This window comes from Sander vitreus, chromosome 21 (genome assembly GCF_031162955.1).
Source record: "Sander vitreus isolate 19-12246 chromosome 21, sanVit1, whole genome shotgun sequence".
Taxonomy (NCBI): domain Eukaryota; kingdom Metazoa; phylum Chordata; class Actinopteri; order Perciformes; family Percidae; genus Sander; species Sander vitreus.
Genome location: NC_135875.1, coordinates 4,778,063 through 4,793,215, shown reverse-complemented (window position 1 = coordinate 4,793,215; position 15,153 = coordinate 4,778,063).

The following is a 15,153-nucleotide window of genomic DNA, read 5'->3' as shown; positions in this document are numbered from 1 at the left end:
AGGGCATCACCAAAGTCTGTAGGTTTCAATATCTTCCCCCACTTTCATTGCAACCCATCCAGTAGTTTGATATTTCAGGTGGTGGACCAACTGACATTGTTATCCCTAGAGCGACGCTGCTAGCGTATTTAAGTTAGGCCTAAACAAAGTTGCTAACACAAATATATGCAAGAATGTAATACATTTGCCTCAATCTGTTGTCTTGCTTGACATAACCAGTAAAATGCTCTCACATATTCACAGAAATAAAAAAAGAGGAAAGGTCTAAGGGGATGTGATGATTTTCACACCCAGCATGTTTTCTGAGCTTCAGTGTGGTTAGAAACCAGATGAGTAACATAGTGTAAACTGTTTTAGGTCAAATGTGTGGAGTGCATTTTATTTTCAATCTGATCATTTAAAGAGCTTCCTCAAAAGGTCAACATCTCATCTGTTGTGTGCAAATTACAGTAGTATTTATTTCTTTTAAGATAAAATTGAAACTTGAGAAACCTTAATATTACAAATATCTGCTCAAGACAGAGATAATATTCCCTTATTGTAAATACATCCCTTACGTGCCCCAAAGCAGTTTGGGCATCAGTGCTTTGCTCAAGGGCACTTGCAGGCAATGGAAGATGTAACACCAGATGAATGGAGCATAATGTACCCTGAAGTTTAAAATGTCACTCCAAAATGTCACTTCAGATCTTGCCATCTGAGTCATTAGCAAGCATCGATGTTCATACATGAAGAAATTCAAGTCTGAAATTTTGACCGTGTTACGAAGTTAAAAGGTCCTTTCATTTTAGTTGGACAATTAAAGTGGAATCAGTTTATTTAGGTTAATGCACCAATGTACAGACTTACGTTTGGTGCCATGACTGTAATGTCATTCCCCACAAGCAAACACTCATCAGATTGGGAAAAAGCACATACAGATACAGAGCTGTGAAATCTACCATCAGTGGGCTGTGTGGCCATTCTCAGACCAATTACTTCCAACCATTACAGTAAACTTGTAGTCAGCTAATATGGATGCATCCAAACCTAACAAACTACCTGATAAGCTGCAGCAAGTTAAGACAGATCAGAAACGCAGGTAATTAGTTGTGTGTCAATATATAAAGTGTAAATCTGGCATTAAGTGTGCATGAATAACTGCAGCGTAACTCATAGAACGGATGCAATTATAGTAACTCAAATAGTTACGCAAGTTCACACATAAACCCACAGCCTTTGAGTCAAAATACTGTATATCTGTGATGCTATCTTTTGTGTGACAAAAGCATTGAAACGCCCATAAAGCCAATTGTACACTGAAAGAATTATGTGAACAGTCAAGAAAGCACTCATGTTTACATTTCTAAAGACACCATATAAGAGTATTAAAGCATTACAATGCACGTGACAAACAACAACCAAATGAAAACAACGTTCAGCCACAACAAAAAATGAATTGACAATTGAACAACTGCCAATGCAAATATTGCTCTTTGCAGCAGCAGCATTACAGCAGAAATCATCAACCAGCTGACGCTATGACATAGCTCATAGCTTTCTGACATTTCAATGCACACAAACACAGACTGAGCAAAGGGAAGACATCACCTCAGGATAAGCAAACACTTAGTTGACGAAGCGAGGAAGCGATGTCCATGATCTCAGTAAAACCTTTCTGGAAAAGTCTCTGTGGTCCCAAACAGCCACTAGCAGGACAGGAAACTCCAGCTTCAGGCTTGAGGTGAGTATTTGAGGCCTACAGCTAATATGACCAATAGGGTTGCTAAATCCAGGCAGCAGCAGCAGAGAGTGTAGCACAAACACCATTATCTCCTCCAACAAGCCATCCTGAAGCAACAGCATCGGCCTGTTGTGTTAAGAAATACTAAACAAGTAGTCCGCCTTGTGACAAAGGGTTTGTTTAATATAAACTACAGGAAGTAGAGTATGTCATGTGTGAAAGTAGCAGCCATTTGAGTTGTCAGTCTGAATTAGCTTGCAGGCAATTGCATGACACCACCATGAGGTTTTGTGTGAAAGATCTCAACTACTGGATGGATTGCCATGAAATTTTAAGGTGCTTTTATTGGATACTTTGCTGTAGAAAATTGGCAGGAAGTGAGGTGTGAGATGGCCGTGGTTTGGAGGTTTGGTTGGGTGACATGCAACAAAGATCCCTGGCTAGACTCAAATCAGGGACATTTCAATTATATGGTCAGCATCACAAACCTCTAGGCAATAAGGACATGCCACACCAGAGTGCCAGCCAACAAAGCACTAAAAAGTCTTGAAAATGTTCCAAGTCCTTCCAACGTCCTTCCAAAACTAATTAATTACGTCAGTGTAATGATTAACATCTTTCCATGACATGGGGTTGGATGAGTGACAATCATCTGTCAGGGCTCAAAATCCTTTTTTTTCTCTGTACAAGCACTGGACCAGTGTTAGACGGACCGTCTAACTTTTAAAATAACATGCACCAAAAGTTTTTACCTGCACCCAAAAAAATATAATAATTACTGCACCATTTGGTGTGTTTGTCCTTCTTCCTCGACACTTTTGCAGCATCCAGATCCGACCATGAGAAATCCAACATCGACTGCAAAATTCTCTTTGTTATGAAATCGTCAATGTGCTGTATTGTAATTTGAGCCGAATTTCCCTTTAATTTTCTAAAAAACTGGAGAATAAAATAACTTCATAGTCATCCTGAACATTATCATATTGAAAAGATCAGCACACCTCTGAAGGAAAACATTTATTTAATTTATGAGTTTAAAAATAAGGGCATTTTCAATCTGGTACAACATGATTTGAGCTGACCTTCCCTGTACAGTAATGTACAGTGAAGCTATTCTTTTATATGGTCATAGGACAGGAACATTTTGAATAGAAATCCATTGTGCTTCTCAGCCGAACCGAATATGTGCGTGTGGAAAATGTCAATTGTGTCAATGCATGAGAGTTGGCAGTCCTGCACAACATATTTTCTGTACAAAGTTACGTGTAACAATGCATGTAAATCTGAGAATTACGTGCACAGTTCAAATTTTTCACTTGCACTACTATGTATGCACGTGGTATTCGGAGCCCTGTCTGTAGATGTTTTGATATCAAACTGTAATCCTCTGTCAAGGAACTCCTCCTTCATCACCTGACTGCACTCAGTCAGCCAGCATTTCCAACACACATACAGAACCATCAACCAATCCTCGTTTATAAACTGAACTGTGACAAAAGACATATACTGCAAAAGACAATATTGCAGACAATTACAAGATAATTGCTTATGTTGACACAGTAACCAATAACAGATGATTCAAGTCAGTGAACACACTCAGTAATGTCAGTTACATAATAAATTTCAACCTATAAATCAGTGTATTGATTTGAGGAAGGGTGCATTTTATTGCTGATCATTTATTATTTTTTACTTCTAAGAGAAACAATATGTTATTTATTCTGTCAAAAGTCACTGCAGCGTCACTTCAAAGCTCATGTTCTCTCTAGTGTATTTAATATGATGATGTGTGGGCAAATATTATTCCTGTGTTTGACACAGTATCTATTTGTTGTTCAGATGATACCACAATATTGGTTAGTTTTTCTTGTTCAATAAAGATGGATTCATTAAAAATGGTGGTGGGTATCGGGGTGGGCTGCCGGGTGGTGGATGTGGGTGGGTGGGGGTGAAAGGAAACACCGTGGTGTTGATCTCCTGGAATGTGGCATGCCAGAAAGCTGGCTCGACTGGCACCAAACCAAATGCCTTTAGCTCTCAAACACCACTCTCACTCTCCTTCTTTTCTCTCCCTCTCATGAGCGTCATGGCCCCAGTCCAATCTCTCTCTCTCTCTCTCTCTCCCTCTCTCTCCCCCCCTCTCTCCCTCTCTCCCTCTCTCTCTCCCTCCCTCTCCCTCTCTCTCCCTCTCCCTCCCCCTCTCCCTCTCCCTCCCCCCTCTCCCTCCCCCTCTCCCTCTCTCCCTCTCCCTCTCTCCCTCTCTCCCTCTCCCCTTGAAACAGGAGAGGCGCCCATCTCCGCTTCCTCCAACAGGATCAGCGATCACTCTGCCCAGGCCTCCGGACAGACGGCATTCCTTCCACCTGCTGCTGCTGTTGCTGGCCGGCTGTTGCACCGGGCATCCAGAATAGATCTCTGACGTCCGACTGGTTACTAGAATACGCCGACGTCCTGAGAATCGAAAGGAACACAGAGGATAGACACAGACACACTGTACAGACTTAAAACACAGGGAAATTCATGTATACATACAGAGATAAAAGGTCCATTCAAACACAGAAATGCAGATATCTACAGAGCCTTTAAATAGTGATGTCAGACATGCTGGGGTGAGGGACGGGTGGGACTGTGGTCTACAGTAAATAGTGACCAGAGTTTGACCCTATATCAATACTATCAATACAACAGCACAACAGAAGTTGAACTACTACAGCCAAGGTCCTCCATAGCTGACACAAACTGTGCTTTGTAAGAAAAAGGATGCCAACGTTTCTGTTATTGTATCCCAACTGTTTTTAGCCACACAATGTCGGGATGGCAATGATGGTCAGGTGGTTGGTTGGTTGGTAAGTCAGTTCGCTACACTGGTTCAGACTGAAATATCTCAACCACTATTGGATGGATTGACATTGAATTTGTTGCAGACATCCATGATGCCCAGAGGACACATTATTCTGACTTTTGTGAGCCCCTGACTTTTCATCTAGTGTCATTAGAAGGTCGTAGTTCCCGCTTACCCAGTGAAACATCTTAACATCTACTGGATAAATTGACACCTGGAATTTGACATTCATGGTCCCCAGAGGATGAACATGTCTGACATTGGTGATCCCTAAACTTTTCATTTATGCCAACATCGTGTCAAAATGTAAAGGTCCAATATTTTTATGACCAAATACCTGCTAAACTAATGACATTCCCATCTGCCACAGCTGCACTTCGTGTTTTGTGCTAAAATACGGAGTGGTTTCGGACACGCACTTAGTGTTCTGCATCAAGCGGTGAAAATGCATCCATCAAAAGAAAAACAAAAAGCTGCTCTAGCTTTTATCAACAAACTTTTAAAAGGCTGGAGAGGAAAAGAGGGAGGGCTTTGGCGGTGGACGGCACGGTTGTCACTTTTGCTGGCGCCTATTTGCGTGATTCATGTTGACTGAAGCCCTGCGTTTGTCAGGGGAGGTGTCTGCAGTAAAAGTGCCACAGCCCTCCAGATTGACACTCATTAGAGAGGGGCTTCGAGGCAGAGGGGTCCCGCAGGGGGCAAGAGGGCAACAAGGAGGACGAGAGGCCACATCCCACTAAAAATAAATGATTTCTAATGATTGATACAGATAGCAGTGGACTGATAGGGCCAGATGAATCAGCGGGCTTAGGTGGTGGTGGAGGCAGGCAAGACCTCTGGTTGGCAAGCTGTTGTCAGCTGAAATGTTGCTTAAAGCCAACGTGTCCAGCTAAACGTGTCTGATCTGAATCCAAACACACACATATATATACACACCACCTCAATACCAGTACACCTCCCCCTCCTCCTCCTACACTTGTTGTGTTTGACCACCCCTAGCAGTGCCCCTCTGCCTCCTGCCACTCAAGCCATATACACAAATACACACATTCACATTACAGACATTGCACACAAATGCCAGCGCTCGCCCAGGAGCAAATGAAACACACAGGGGCTACCGGACTTCCTGCCTACATACACACACACACACACAAACACATGCTTCAGTCTTAGCCTATTGTGCTTTAACCCTGCTGCACTTTCCACAGCTTCACGTCCCCTGAAACACTGTGTCCATCACTGTGTTTGTGCATGAAGTCCGCGGCTCAGGTCATTCATCGCACATGTCTCAAGCTGCCAATCATTCAATCAATCCCGGCTTCATTACAGTGATTGTAATATCAAGGCCCCCAGCATCAAGCTTGCAGGATGTTAGGAGGCAAAGGGGGCAGGATTATTTTAATACAGCATTCAGATCAGATTTCCTTCAAAAGTAATTTTCTGCTGAACCTTCTCAGGCAGTGTTCTTCAAAGTCTGAGTTAGAGCGCAAGGGGGGGTCAAAAGTTTTAAGTGGATCTTCATTTGGGAGGCGCTAAAGTTGATTTAATCTCTTGAGAGAAAGTTGGACTCTGACTATCTGACATCATATCGGTTTCTCCAACAATTATATAGCTGTCGCGTGACCCACAAGCATCACAACATGCAGTCATCTTAATGTTTTTGCCTTCCATTACCTCTTGCCAGTTCCAGTTTCTGAGTTGTACTTAGTTTGCACACATTAAAATCAAACTCATAAGAACGATATTCAAAAATAAAACAAGATTATAACAAGAGTTATAACTCCAAAAACCTATCCTATTCCTCTGCATGTTTTTGGTAGACAAATCAAATATTACATATATGTAATTAAAATAAGCTATATTTTCATCTTTTTGTAAATATATATATATATACATACACACACACACACACACACACATACTGGATGGATCCTTACATGATCTTTTCTCCATTCATGGACCCCAGTGAACCGACTAAATATACCTGGCAGAGGTGGCCAGGTGGGTCAATGTGAAAGTAAGGATGGCCATGTGGCTGCTTTGACAATCTGAATCGGTATTGTGGCAACTCACTATTCCTATTTAAACAAGCTGAGGAAAGTCAGCAGAAACAGCGATCCACCTTTTTTTACTTCAGGAGATGTGATGTAACTCACCAAATATTTCACCGCCAGAGTTTAACATCTCATATTTCTGCTGGTTTTCTCGTGAACATCCTCTGAATTCCATCAGTTAAGTTACGGTAACTTTAAGGATAATAAAGCCATTTCTCAATGTCAGTATGGGATTAAGAAGGAAGGGAACAACAGAGACCATGGTGTCTACATGTCTTGAATGAGGGTTGATCAATTATTAAATGATCCTTGCCTTTATCTGGATAGGAGACACGGACCCATGGAAATCCTTGGCTAAACTGACAGCACCTGACTCTTTGTCCTGCAGGATTTATGGCCTGATAATTAGGATTTAGAACAAGCGCCTATCCAGAGTGGCAGCTGTACATCAGCTGCCACCCTGGATAGACAGAGACAACAGAGCTGGTACTAGAAGGAAAGACATCCTGTATTTCTCAATGCCCTGAATAACTTCATTAATTTATAGCCTAGCATCATAAAATAAGCACATAGTCATACAAGTAAAGGAAGGTGGGATGTACAGACTTAGCTATGAGGGGTTTTTTGAGTTTCTTTAAACTTGGTTAAATACAAAACATTAAACTTTTAGGCTTTTCTTTGCAGATTTTTGTGGATGAAATTAGACAAGCAGAGATCATGAAGACAAGATGCTGCAGGACAATGAGAGAAATACGATATTATTTCACATTTATGTAATTTAAGTAGATGTCTGTGTTTCAATTCGGTGATTAGCTTAGCATAAAGACTGGAAACAACTAGCCTGGCTCTGTCCAAAAGTAACAAAATCAAAAAAAAAATCTGCACTTCTAAAGATCACTAATCTTGTTTGTTAAATCTGTACAAACATTGAAGTGTGAAAACATTTTTTGCACAGTTTCCAGTCTTTATGTTAAATTAATCTTTTTTTTAAATTAATTAATCTTCACATGAAAACCACCTGGCAACATGCCAAGTACATTCTGCGGGGTGTAGAAACACAACCAGAACCAAAGCTCATTCAAAGTTTCAGTCATATGCAGAAAATGTCGAGGTGGGGAAACTCAAGCTTTTAATAGCTTCATGGGTTCAAAGTCACTCCATAATGCTTTCTGTGCTCAACCTTCTATAAGCTTCTCATTTGGCTGTGATTAAATCTCCAACAGTAGCTGAGCCGTGCAGCTGACCCTGAACCAGCTGACCCTGACAGTAGCACTTAGTATCGCAGGGTCAGCTTGAAACTGACAAGGGTGATGATTTCTTAATGTAGTCAGAGGGCAAGTGGACGTCGGCTGAGGTTGGGACTCTGTCTGCGTATGAGGTGGGTGTAGGGTATGGGGTGTATGTTGGGTGGTATGGTGCCTGTAAGGGAAGCCTGGCAATGTTTTGGGGTGGGTGGATGAGAGGGGGTGATATGCGTTCATGGAGCAGGCCAGAGGAATGCGGGGAAGTGCACAGCTGCCCTGTTTTGTCATAGCTGTGCACTGCACTGTCTGTCTGAGTAACATAAAGCTGCCAGTGTTATGTGTTCATGTGCAGGACCTCCCATGTATCTGCGGGCCCAAGATGCACAACCCAGCATGAATGAACCTACATGAGCACCAGCCATTACAGTTAAGGCTGGGATCGAAAGCAACACCAACCATCAATCAGATCCTAGTTTAATTTTGTTGTAGCTCATGAGTCTGTCAAATCTGTTAGCTGCTGATAGTATAACTAATGTAAACTGCATGATGCATACTCATCCCTATGCAACTCTATTTTATATTGTTAAGGTTCAAATTGTCACAGTAATTAAAGAAAACTTCACAGATTAGACACATAAAGATCCCTTTTCTCATCATGGTGTGTATTACTCGGCCTCTGAAAACACCGGTCATCTTATCCTTAAGGTTATCTTGGCTTTGGCTTGCAGATTGCAAATGTACTACAGAAGGTCTGTGGTATAAACTGGGGGTGTGAAGTTTGAAAGATGTGGGCATTCACCAGACAGGGAGGGTCTAATTAAACAGTTGCATTATGGGGAAGTGTAGGATCCAGTGGAGCTTGATCCATATTGGGGACACCTCCACCTCTTCTGCTTTGATCATTCCTATTTGTGAATCCCCCAACTTGGAAAACCCCTCTGATCGCTGAGTATTCACCTATCTATACCTCGTGTATCACTATATGTGTTGCATAGTACATTTGTATGATGTAAGTACTGGTAATTTTGGAAGAAAAGATAATCGGACGTTTGATGTTTTTCAGCTCATACAGGCATACTGTAAATGGTTTTTGTGTGATGTTCCTTGCAACTGGTTTAAAATTAGCTAACAAGGTTTTCTTGAAAACCTAGAGATTAATTGAAATGACTGAAAGTCATAGTGAAAGTTTTGACACATTTAATGTCCCAGTGTGTGATCACTCAAAGGGCACATCATGAGTCAGATCCTGTGCAGACTCAGCTCTGTAGGAACTGTAACTGAAAGCTGAACTTTAGGACATATTAGAGTTTTTAATACTACATCTGATTGATTACTGGATATCAGAGCATGTAAAAAAGATGATATCTACATCTACATTTTTGCAGAAGGAAAGTCATGGAGGTAACATGCAATGCAATAGAGAACCCCCTGTCTAACAAGTTCAACGAGATTCCTATGAGATAATCAATACGATCACTGGTGTCAAAAGCAGCTTTACCGTCATGTAGAAGCTTCAACAGCAAAAAGACAGTGAGAACTAATGCTGCATTTCCACTGCATGGCACAGTATGGCTCTACTCTACCTGCTCTTATTTGGTTTTCTGTTAGCAAAAGTTCTGGATAGTACCTGGTACTTTTTTATGGTACTACCTCGGTCGAGGTTCCAAGCAAGCTGAGCCAATACTAGAAGGTGGAGTTAAAACACTGCAGACCACTGATTGGTCAGAGAGAACTGTCACTAGTGCAACAAGAGACATCCTGTACAAATCCAACATTTTTAAATAGCCAAGAGATGCAATTTCTTTATTCACTCACCAGAGATTTTTTTTAAATGGCAGCTTGCAAACTAGGTCGTATAATTGACGAAGTGCATACATCGTTGCAGAGGAAAGGATCCAGCGAGTGTGACGTTGAAGATGATGTCAAGGCAGTTTCACTAAGGGGGCTACTATCTGCATTGAATAAACAAAACAGAGAAAAGCACCTGGTACCAAAAGTGAGTTGAGTCAAGTTGAACCATGCAGTGGAAATTAGGCATATGTGTTAACCTTGCAAACTAAACTAATCAAAGAATCATGAAGTCGAGTTAGGTTTTATGTGTTTTCATATTTTAGTTACTATCTGTAACTGTGGAAAAGTGTCAGTGCCTGAGAGCTGCTGCTTGTTGCCTTAAGCTTATACACATACCCTGTGTGTGTTTATAGGGGTTAGCGAGGGTTCATAGGCCAACAAGAGAGTGCAGACTGTCCCATTACTCTCCCACCACAACACGCCCCTCTCTTAAACAAGCTCTTGGAGAAAGTGGCAAATGTCTGGGGGAGTCACACAGCAACATGTGCCAATGGAGATGTCTATGAACTCCACTGGGGATCAGAGAGGTGGTGGTTTGTTTCAGCTTTTTTCTCAACTTGTATATCCTTGAAAGTTCATATAGGAAAATAAATCCACAGCCTTACTTGAACTTGTATCAGCATTTTACATACGTGCATCCAGTTTCAATGTTTTTTCAGGCAGCCCCAATAAGCAAGGAACACTTTCCAAAAACATGGCTTAATGTTCTTTATGTCGGATTGTCATCTGAGACTTGAGTACAGCTGCAGGTCTAGTGTTGCCCCACGATGGCTGGGGATGTCTGACAGGACAGAAACCCACCCAGCATTGATTACCAGCTAATTATAGGCTGAGGAAGTGGCAGCTTGTTTGTTTCTGGGTTGCTGAGGAATACATTTGCACTTCACCAAGAGTTCATGAGCTATTGAGAGTGAATTCCGCTGAGCACTAAGTGCTATCTTTCCTATATCTCACTCTATCTGGAACTCACAAGATTTCTCCATTCTCTCCGTTCCTCACTTAATTCCACCACCCTCTGTTTTCACAGTCTCTGTGGGTGGTGCCTCCTGAAGCCCTCTTTCACACCCGTGCAGAGATTTGAATAAACATATGTTGCGTTAATTATGAACCAGAGCCATGGTGCGCCTCAGACAGGAAGACGTTCTTCAGGAGCCACTTTGCAGAGCCTGAGCTCCAGCTAAGTCGGTCTAATGAGAAACGTTTACGTGTGATTATGAGGGACGTCCTCACTCCTGATTCTTACAGCGCCCAAACATCTGCTCCCTGCACACTAAAGCCAGGCCTTATCACATTTTTACCAGGGTTTTTAATAAACTAGTCAACGTCTCAGCACAGTGTAGCATAAGAACGTCCTCTCATAATGCACCCTTTATAACATATGTTGGACTTACAGTGTTATTCCAGTGTATAAATCAGGTTCCAATATAATACTCCTACTGGTACTTAATGTAGATACAGTGGAACAAAACAAGACTGTGTGGAACAAAGGAGTAACTATTGGGCATTGAAGAAATTAAGTATTTTTGTAAATATTGATTACATCAAAGTGACGTTCTTTCCTCTAAAATGTCCAGTTAATACTCCCTTTCTACCAACAGCCTTGTTTCTGGTTTGGTTTAAACGTCTCCAAATAAGATGTTGATGCCATTGAGGCGGAGTTATGAAAATAAGAGTTTTTTTACACCCAGACAGGAGAAAATGTACACCTGTCTCCCTTAATATATCATCTGAATTATCATGTTTTCCAAATACATTCTCTGTAAGGAGATAGTGTGGCCCTTTAATCACAAGGTTGGCAGTTTGATCCCCGGCTTCTCCTGTCCGCATGTCGAAGTGCCCTTGAGCGAGACACTGAACGCCAAGTTGCTTCCTGGGTGCTTAACAGCAGCCCACTGCTCCAAATGCTTAGGATGGCTCAAATGCAGTGGTCAAATTTCACTGTTGTGCCATGTGCAATTGTGTGTGAAACTTAAGTTAAAGTTTAAGGGTTTCCCCAACCCCCAGGTAGAGGGATCATAGGACAAATTCTTTTTGATTCTTACTTTTAGTAAATAATTTATTTAGCAATACCTCGTTGGGCCTCTAGGAACTATTCAAATTTGAACAGAGTATCATGATAGACAAACAAGTATGCACCTTGTGACAAGGGATTGCAAGTAAAAATGGTTAACAAGCCAAAAAAATTGGGAAAAACTGCCTGATAACATCAGATTTTTGAGTCTTTGTGCTATAGTTCATCAATGGTGGGAGCAACTTTATTTTAGTTCTACTACTATGGTATCAACACTGCTGAATCGTTTTTACTTGTAAGCCAGTGATAAATCTCCCATTCCATATGATGGTAACGTCATATTTTTTAATTGGTCTGCTTGGTACGAGCACCAAACTGGTGTTCGAGTGAAACGAATGCCATGGCTCAGCCTGTACATTGGGTTTGATTTGTGAACTCTGTCAGACATGCCATGCCCACCCACATCGGCGCAATGTCAAAACGCGGATATTTATGACTGTGAGGTTATGCACCCAAACAGCAGAGTTGACTTAAAACATAAGCAAGGAGGTTAACAGAAAAATGGCACAAAAAAAACACTAAAGTAATAAGCCATAAGTAGGTTTTCAGATGATTGTGGCTGAAATACAGTATATAGGAAGTCATATTAACACAAGCATAAGTGAGTTTCACATAGTGAACATTGTGGTTATGAGTTAGAGCAACATGTAGCCTCCTCAGGTTTCAAATGGGGGTTGGTGGGTCTTTCCAGTGCAGATTCATTGGGAACACGCTGTAAATTAAGTGGTGTCAACCTTTAAACTTTATACCAGCCATAAGGATTCAGTGTGTCTCAGAAAAACAAAGTCTCCTCCAAAGACATTTAAAAAAAGAGAAAGTGTTAATACCAGACTCCCAAGAAAAACAAGAGGAGGTCGGGGTGGATGAATACAAAACTTCAAAAACAAAACCTGGCTGGCCGCTGCCCTAATCAGGGGTTGTTGTCCAATTGTTGGCTTTAACTCCAACATCGGAAAGGTTTTTCGGGAGGAGGTTGTCAGACCAAGCCCCCAGGAAGTGCGCCGGGCTTTGAGGCAAATTGAACATAGCAGCCAAATGAGGAATTACAACTGGCCCGTCATGTGATGCCCTCTGGCCCAAAAAGACTTTTTCCCATAGATTTACATGGTGATAGAGACGTCTGAAAATCCGTGGATACATTTTTTTCGAACATCACAACCCCCTGCAAAATGACTCATTTCACTATCAGAATTTGATCCATTTGGTCTGATAACATTTGGAAAGGAGAGCCGCACAATTAAATCATTTAATCCCCATACAAGTTAATGGAGCGCTCAACCGGAAGTAGCCGGCTTGACTGGCAGAGGTCTCTAGTGCGCCTGCTCTATGGGCCGCACAATCCGGAAGTTGTGCTGATCATGTGGCTAATGTTTGGCTCCATGGGCCACTGAGCAACGCTCATAGGAAAGAGTGGGGCTCCGCCTCAAACACTCTATCCAGTTCTTATAATACTGCATGTTTCAGACGATGTTTGACCATTATTTCATCTAAAGCACATTGAGGCCTTTAATATCGAAATCCACAGTGTCATTCATTACAGATCAAATAAAAATGGTGTTATATTTCTAACCAGCAGATGATTTCAGGTTGTTAATGCCCACAATCTGGTAATTATCGCCACGTCTTCCTTTTTGCAGAATTTCATCCGTTTTAACCGAGCGGTCGGGAAATAATGTTAATAACGACATGTGAAGACATCCACTGATGTGCCCGTCCATCACGTCTAAATTTGTCAGGCCTCAGAAACCATGTAGGAGCCAACCTCACTTGTTTTTAATGCATTCTTTTACAGCTGTTAAGATTTTACATCAGTGACCAGTTGCCTCTCATTTCTACAAGTATGAGGGAGATTATGCTTCGTTATTTTTTTTAACTCATGCTCACCCAGATTGACATGCAGGCAGCAGCAGAAAGTTTAGATTCTTGAGAAATCAGAAGGTGCTTCATCGAGGATCTACATCCAAAATGAAAAGCGATTTATCTTTTTCAGAATACCTGTGTGTTTTTCCTCATGCCTGTGCACATGAGAGCCACCTGACCTGCTAATAACACTGCCAGGACAAAATGAAAGCTGGTTGTGCTTCACAAGGTGATGGCCTGGGGGCTGTAGCCAGAAGCAGGAAGAGCAGAGTAGAGGAAGTGGTGACTCTAGCCGGAGGTGGGTGGGGGGTGGTGGGGTGGACACGCCTGGCTGGCCGTGGCGGCGGCGGTGTCGCTCACACTGTTGCCCTCTCGCCACCCGTGTCAACACTGATGACTTCAGCGTGTGCCCTTATGAGCTCACCTTGCTAGGAGAGACACAGGAAGTGGGATTGGAGCAGTGACAGTGTCGAGGGGGATGACTGTGTCATATCTGCACTGGAGGGGGGTTTTGTGTGTGTGTGTGTGTGTGTGTGTGTGTGTGTGTGTGTGTGTGTGTGTGTGTGTGTGTGTGTGTGTGTGTGTGTGTGTGTGTGTGTGTGTGTAGCTGCTAATACCTCGGGGATTATCTCTTTCACCTGTATTTATGGAGCCGATTCTCTGTCCACACTGGCAAAAAACGAGCCATTAAAAAGCTCTTAATGAGCAGAGAAAGCTGCTGCGTGACCACTTTCTGTTTCATCCAGATCAAATGATGTGTGATTGGGTACGTGTCGTGTTATGCTTTGACAAGCACGTTTGTGAAAGTTAATTTTGCATATTTGATTGGGACTGAAATATTACCTGATGCTTTCTGAGCTGTTCTGCTGCCTTGTTGCCAACTTGTTCAAACACCAAGCAGGTTAAAATAATCTGTAATCTAGATTTTAAACCAAAGTGTTATTCAATTTAGAGATTTACAGTAGTTATTTAAACATGCTTATAGTCTTGGCCTAACACAGATCTGTGGTGGGAGAAATATCACTTCAAGCCTTAAGGGAACATTCTGCTGTTTTTCAGCCTGGATCTTCTTCTTATGTCTATGATGACAATAGGACTTTTTACTCAGTAAAAATATTAACATGTTTTTGTTTATTCTGTCCATGACTTAGACACACATTCCTTTATTGTATTATTGTATTAACATTGTGAATATCTGTATAAGATACTGTTTTTTTAAAGTTGGTTATCTTTAACAAAATAAAAGAAAGCGAGAAATATATGAACAGTTATTGTAAATACATTTCATCTTTCCATGACCTGAACCTAAATTAAAATTTTTAAAAGATTTATAAATGACATTTATTTTATTTGGGGTTAATTTTCACGACACTAAACAACTGGAATAGCCTAATAAGGCAATTAAAGCCATTTAATATTGACGTCACACAACCAGTGGCTTTATGTCACAGACTTATTAAAAATGCATGATTGAAATGGAAAATGAAAAACAAAATCGGGTTGATGAT